Source organism: Bombina bombina, chromosome 11, assembly GCF_027579735.1.
Source record: "Bombina bombina isolate aBomBom1 chromosome 11, aBomBom1.pri, whole genome shotgun sequence".
In the NCBI taxonomy this organism is placed as follows: domain Eukaryota; kingdom Metazoa; phylum Chordata; class Amphibia; order Anura; family Bombinatoridae; genus Bombina; species Bombina bombina.
This window is the reverse complement of record NC_069509.1, coordinates 51748694-51756193: the sequence shown is the minus strand read 5'-3', so window position 1 is coordinate 51756193 and position 7500 is coordinate 51748694. Positions and strand designations below refer to the sequence as shown.

Sequence of the window (7500 nt, the reverse complement as noted above, 5' to 3'; positions counted from 1 at the left end):
TCTTCATGCTTCTATACTGATATATTCTGTCATATTCTATCAAAGGTTATCTGAACTGTGATCAAACCCAACTAATATTGTGTATGTCCTTCTCTAGGATCTTCTTTCTCTCCTAAATCCTTTTCTCTACTCCCCTCTCCCCGAAATCCTCATCTCTACTCTCTCCCCTCAAGTCCTCTACTCTCTCCCCCTAATATCCTTTTCTCTACTCCCCTCTCCCTGAAATCCTCTACTCTCTCCCCCTAATATCCTTTTCTCTACTCCCCTCTCCCCGAAATCCTCTCCTCTCCCCCCCATTAATATCCTTTTCTCTACTCCCCTCTCCCCGAAATCCTCAACTCTACTCTCTCCCCTCAAGTCCTCTACTCTCTCCCCCTAATATCCTTTTCTCTACTCCCCTCTCCCCGAAATCCTCTACTCTCTCCCCCTCAAGTCCTCTCCTCTCTCCCCCTAATATCCTTTTCTCTACTCCCCTCTCCCCAAAATCCTCTACTCTACTCTCTCCCCCTCAAGTCCTCTCCTCTCTGCCCCCTTAAATCCTTTTCTCTACTCCACTCTCCCCAAAATCCTCAACTCTACTCTCTCCCCCTCAAATCCTCTACTCTCTCCCCCTAATATCCTTTTCTCTACTCCCCTTTCCCCAAAATCCTCTACTCTCTCCCGCTCAAACCCTCTCTTCTCTCTCCCCCTTAAATCCATTTATCGACTCCCCTCAAGTCCTCTCCTCCCCTCTCTCCCCCTAATATCCTTTTCTCTACTCCCCTCTCCCCGAAATCCTTAACTCTACTCTCTCCCCCTCAAATCCTCTACTCTCTCCCCCTAATATCCTTTTCTCTACTCCCCTTTCCCCAAAATCCTCTACTCTCTCCCGCTCAAACCCTCTCTTCTCTCTCCCCCTTAAATCCATTTCTCGACTCCCCTCTATCCCCCCTCAAATTCTTTCCTCTACTCTCCCCTCTCTACTCTCCCCTCTCCCCTCTCCTCTACACCCCTCTCGCCTCCTCAAATCTGCTCACCTCCTCTCTCCCCTTTAAATTCTCTCCTCTACTCTCCTCTCTCCCCCTCTAATCCTCTACTCTCTCCCCAAATCCTTTACTCTCCTCTCTCCTCCAAATCCTTCCCTCCTCTGCTCTCCTCTCTTTTTATTGCATGTGTCTATTCTCCTTTTTACTCTCCATCTTCTCCTAAATCACATGATCTTTTATCCTCCCCTTGCTCATCCAATCCAGGACCCTCCTCTTCTCTGTCCTCACTTCTCTCTCCAGGTTCACTTCTCTCTGAGTTTTCCTATACTAGATTTCCCTTCCCCTATTTGCTTCTCTGCCCGTGTCTTCTCTTTTAACCTTCACCTCCCTCCCTTTCCTGTACCATGTCCTCCTCTTCTTTGCTCTCATTGTCTACTAATTAGATTTGGGCTAACGTACATTATTTAACCCCTTCCTCTTCATGCACCATTCTTTTCTCTTCTTCTTGTTCCCACTCTGTGACCTGTAGTTCCCAGCAACTCCCTAAATTGCACTTTCCCATTTCCATATCACTCAGTCACCCTAAGCATTGCCCATCTGTCCCCTGCAATACTCTCCTCTACTTCAGTTTTAAAACTCTTCTCATTTGCTGATGCTGAGCTGCACCTGTTTCCAGACGTCTGGGAATAAAGAAATAATATAGGTAAGTGATCATTCAGTGGAACAGAATATATCAGACAGTGATTAAGAACTGCATTACTAAATAACTGCATGCAAAATAAATATTTTAAAGACCTTGCAGTTCAGCTACATACCTCTTGAAAAGCCTCTTTTGTATGTTCTTATCGCCAATGATTGTGCTCAATTACTGACAGATGTAAATTACCTCCTGCACTGTATAAAACAATCACTGTGTAGAATATTGCAGGGTCAGGCTTTGAATTGCACTACAACCTTTCTAGTAGCAGTAAAAAAATGCTCAACTATCAAAAGCAGTCATAGGTACCATGTTGCAGTAGCAGGGTTCAGTATCTCTAAGGGCAGTGAGAAAAACCACAAATTGCAAGATTGATCCCAGATATGTACTGTATGTCCTTAGGAACATATTTTTTAAAAAAACTATTACTAAATGATTAATGGGACATTAAAGACTTTGAGATTGTATTATAAATTGTTTAATTTTATTTATTGAAGTAAAATTACTTTGCAATATACGTTTATTCTTTATTTATCTAGCTTCTTTTCTTGTAATTTAATTATAAAAATTGTAGGTGTTTTAATTCTTATTTAAAGTGCAGATTAAAAACTGTTTTATTCCACAGTCATTGGTTGCACACTTCAGTGACTCATTTATAACTGTCCTTAAAGGGATAGTCTAGTCAAAATTAAACTGTCTTGATTCAGATAGAGCAACAATTTTAAGCAACTTTCGAATTTACTCCTATTATCAATTTTTCTTCGTTCTCTTGCTATCTATATTTGAAAAAGCAGTAATGTAAGCATAGGAGCTAGCCCATTTTTGGTTCAGCACCTGGGTAGCACTTTCTGATTGTTGTCTAAATGTAGCCACCAATCAGCAAGCGCTACCCAGGTGTTGAACCAAAATTGGGCTGGCTACTAAGCATACATTCAAATAAAGAGAACAAGAGAACAAAGTAAAATGGAAAATAGGAGTAAATTAGAAAGTTGCTTAAAATTACATGCTCTATCTGAATCATGAAAGCTTTAATTTTGACTAGACTACCCCTTTAATTGGCTTCAGCAGAGAAGGAAACTTAGGTGTTAACATGGCAACAGATACATGGACACTAGAACTTTACACTTATTTTTTTATTTAGGCATCTAGTATAACTTAAAAAATACATTTGCTGATTATCCTAGAGCTAATATTTGCTTTAAATATATCATTCTGTTTAGCACTTATATAGTGCTAGATTACAAGTGGAGTGCCAATTTAATGTGCGCCCCTAAATAACGAGCCATTACAAGTGGCTGGTTAATACTATTGTGAGCTCGCAGTAGCAATTTGCTCTCCGAAAATTAACCAGAGGTCAGAGCTCTGGTTAATTTAAAAAATGTCCCCCAATTGCCCCCAAAATAAAGAGTTTTGTTCCTTTTTAATCATAAAATATATGTGCTTTTTTCATTTTAAATATAACTGCACAAAGCAGTTTTAAAGGGACAGTAAACCTTAAAAATAATGTTATATAATTCTGCACATAGTGCAGAATTATATAACATATTAGCCAAACATTTATAAAACATAATTTCCCCTATTAATTTAAAAAAAAAAACGCTGTTTCACAAACCCGCTCTCTGCTGAGCAGGGTCTGTTATATTTACTCAGCGCATCGGGCCAGCTGTATAGTCACAGCCCGGCCCGACCGCGCCATAAGACTAAGTGCAGCTCGCTCAGCAGAGAGCGGGTCTGTGAAACAGTGGTTTTTTTTTTCATTAATAGGGGAAATTATGTTTTATAAATGTTTGGCTAATATAATGTTATATAATTCTGCACTATGTGCAGAATTATATAACATTATTTTTAAAGTTTACTGACACTTTAAGGGGTTAAAGTGTGCCGATGTGGGGTGTTAAAAAAAAAAAAAAGGGCACTGAAAGTGCCTTTACATTTCGGTCTATAGGGACTGTGTTATTACTCAAAATATTTATGTATATGTTTATATACATATATATTTATGTGTTAATATGTGTATATACACATATAACCACATAAATATATATATATATGCAATATACATATATATTTAAACTTTGCTGCCTAACGCTATGCGACTTACCCCCTTCACTGCGCCAGGTTCTCTGCCGTGACTATCGGCTTGAGAACGAGGCTCCCATTGTAGCCTATGGAAGTCTTCTCTCATGAGCACAAAGCTTCCATTCAATGAGAACGTGAGGTTGTGTTTACATTGCGCTCAACAACTAATACCAGTGCACATTTGCAGCTGGTATTACGATTGGAGAGCAAATATCGCTATTACACTCCACTCGGAATCTGGACCATATGGGCTAGATTCGACTGGCGCGCTAACTGTTGTGCACGAACGATAAGGGGTTTATCGCGGTTCTTTGCTTGTGTTGGAAGTAGCGTGCGTATTACAAGTTGAAAGTAAATGCGTTCTCTTGAGTGCAATTAAATTTAACATGTGTCAGGATAGTGCAACTTCAGAGCTGTGGTTATCTGTTACGCTCGACAAAAAAGTTGCACAAAACACATCAAAAATACATTTAAAAGTACAGTTACACTCATAATAACCCTATCGAATAAGAATTATTTAATACAAAATATTGCTTTTAAAATCTATTTTGAAACCTAATTATTACTTTTTAATCCATGTTTTTTATTTTTGTATTTATGTGTTAGGGACGAGCAAACTGTCATTTTTCAATCAGAGAACTAGTTCTCAGAAAAAAACAATTATAGCTTGTGGTCAGTTGTAAATTTATCTTGTGCATCAGCGATCTTTACTCTGCGTCACAGCAGGATGCAGAGCTAGGAGACGTCAGAAACAATAGCATATAGCAACTGAACTGCAGAAAGTAACTGCAATATTTTCTTCACAAAGTTCCACTTTTTTAAGGTATCAGCAGTAAATCACTTGTCATTTTGTTAATACATTTTCTATTATTTTGCAGATCGTCTGGGGTATTATTTATCTTATCTAATCTGCTGCCGCCAACTAAAGAGACAAGGAAGACAAAATGAAAGGGACATAAAACCAAAAATTTTTCTTTTGTGATTCAGATTCAACATACAATTTAAATCAACTTTCCAATTAACTTCTATAATCTGATTTTCTTTGTTCTCTTGGTATTGTTTGATAAAAAAAACATACCTAGGTAGGCTCGGGTGAAGGGAGCTAGCTGCTAATTGGTGGCTTAAAATATATGCCCCTTGTCATTGGTTTGCTGATGTTTCAGGCTAACTCACAGTAGTGCATTGCTGCACCTTCCAACAAAGGATACCAAGAGAATGAAGCAAAATTGATAATAGAAGTAAATTGGAAAGTCGTTTAAATTTTTATGTTTTATCTAAATCATGAAAGAAAGAAACAATTGGGTTTCATGTCCCTTTAAGCTTTCATAAGTCAGAAAAAAGTTTAGAATTAAATAAAAAAATGTATTTCTATTATCAAATTTTATCCTTTAGTCAGAGAAATTTTTGATTTTACTGTGTCTTTAGCAAGTTAAGAATCAACATATTGCTCTTTTTCCTATGTAGAAAAAACTATGACCTAGATTATGAGTTTTGCGGTAGCTGAAAAAGCAGCGTTAACAGGTCCTAACGCTGCTTTTTCCCTACCGCTGGTATTACGAGTATTGAAGGTTTAGGGGCGCCGGTATTATGAGTCTGTCCTGGGAGGCCAAAAAAGTGAGCAGTACACCCTATCCTGTCAAGATTCCTAACGCATTTGAAAATCAGTAGTTATGAGTTTTATGGTACAACGCCGTAACATAAAACTCATAACTAAAGTGCTAAAAAGTACATTAACACCCATAAACAACCTATTAACCCCTAAACCGAGGCCCTCCCGCATCGCAAACACTAAAATACATTTTTTAACCCCTAATCTGCTGCCCCCAACATCGCCGACACCTACATTATATTTATTAACCCCTAATCTGCTGCCCCCAATGTCACTGCAACCTATCTACACTTATTAACCCCTAATCTGCCACCCCCGACATCGCCAACACTATAATAAACATATTAACCCCTAAACTGCCGCACTCCCGCCTCGCAAACATTAGTTTATTATTATTAACCCCTAATCTGCCGTCCCTAACATCGCCGCCACCTACCTACATTTATTAACCCCTAATCTGCTGCCCCCAACGTCGCCGACACTATATTAAAGTTATTAACCCCTAAACCTAAGTCTAACCCTAAGACCCCCTAACAAATATAATTTAAATAAATCTAACTAAATATTCCTATCATTAACTAAATAATTCCTATTTAAAACTAAATACTTACCTATTAAATAAACCCTATGCTAGCTACAATATTACTGATAGTTACATTGTAGCTAGCTTAGGGTTTATTTTTATTTTACAGGCAAGTTTGTATTTATTTTAACTAGGTAGAATAGTTACTAAATAGTTATTAACTATTTAATAACTACCTAGCTAAAATAAATACAAAAGTACCTGTAAAATAAAACCTAACCTAAGTTACACTAACACCTAACACTACACTATAATTACATAAATTAACTAAATTAAATACTATTAAATAAATTAAATTAAATTAGCTAAAGTATAAAAAAAACACTAATTTACAGAAAATAAAAAACTAATTACACCTAATCTAATAGCCCTATCAAAATAAAAAAGCCCCCCCCAAATAAAAAAAACCCTTAGCCTAAACTAAACTACCAAGAGCCCTTAAAAGGGCCTTTTGCGGGGCATTGCCCCAAAGTAATCAGCTCTTGTACCTGTAAAAAAAATACAAATAACCCCCCCAACAGTAAAACCCACCACCCACACAACCAACCCCCCAAATAAAATACTATCTAAAAAACCTAAGCTCCCCATTGTCCTGAAAAGGGCATTTGGATGGGCATTGCCCTTAAAAGGGCAGTTAGCTCTTTTGCAGGCCCAAAGTCCCTAACCTAAAAATAAAACCCACCCAATACACCCTTAAAAAAACCTAAAACTAACCCCCTGAAGATTGACTTACCGGGAGACGTCTTCATCCAAACCGGGCTGAGATCCTCAACGAAGCCGGGAGAAGTCTTCATCCAAGCCGGGTGAAGTGGTCCTCCAGACGGGCAGAAGCCTTCATCCAGACGGCATCTTGTATCTTCATCCATCCGGTGTGGAGCAGGTCCATCTTCAAGACATCCGACGCGGAGCATCCTCTTCATCCGACAACTAAAGCTGAATGAAGGTACCTTTAAGTGACATCATCCAAGATGGCGTCCCTTCGATTCCGATTGGCTGATAGAATTCTATCAGCCAATCGGAATTAAGGTAGAAAAAATCCTATTGAGCTTGCATTTTATTGGCTGTTCCAATTACCATTCTATTGGCTGTTCCAATCAATTTTTTCTACCTTACCAATCGGAATTAAGGTAGAAAAAATCCTATTGAGCTTGCATTTTATTGGCTGTTCCAATTACCATTCTATTGGCTGTTCCAATCAATTTTTTCTACCTTAATTCTGATTGGCTGATAGAATTATATCAGCCAATCGGAATCTAAGGAACGCCATCTTGGATGACGTCACTTAAAGGTACCTCCATTCAGCTTTAGTCGTCGGATGAAGAGGATGCTCTGGGTCGGATGTCTTGAAGATGGACCCGCTCCGCGCCAGATGGATGAAGATAGAAGATGCAATCTGGATGAAGACTTCTGTCTGTCTGGAGGACCACTTCACCCGGCTTGGATGAAGACTTCTCCCGGCTTCGTTGAGGACCTCGGCCCGGCTTGGATGAAGACGTCTCCCGGTAAGTCGATCTTCAGGGGGTTAGTGTTAGGTTTTTTTAAGGGTGTATTGGGTGGGTTTTATTTT

General features: G+C 38.7%; 1 protein-coding gene across 1 annotated transcript in view; it reads left to right on the top strand.

The window, feature by feature from the left end:
* Positions 1–7500, top strand: part of NLRC3 (NLR family CARD domain containing 3) — a 145808-nt gene that overhangs the window by 42998 nt on the left and 95310 nt on the right. The window lies entirely within an intron of this gene.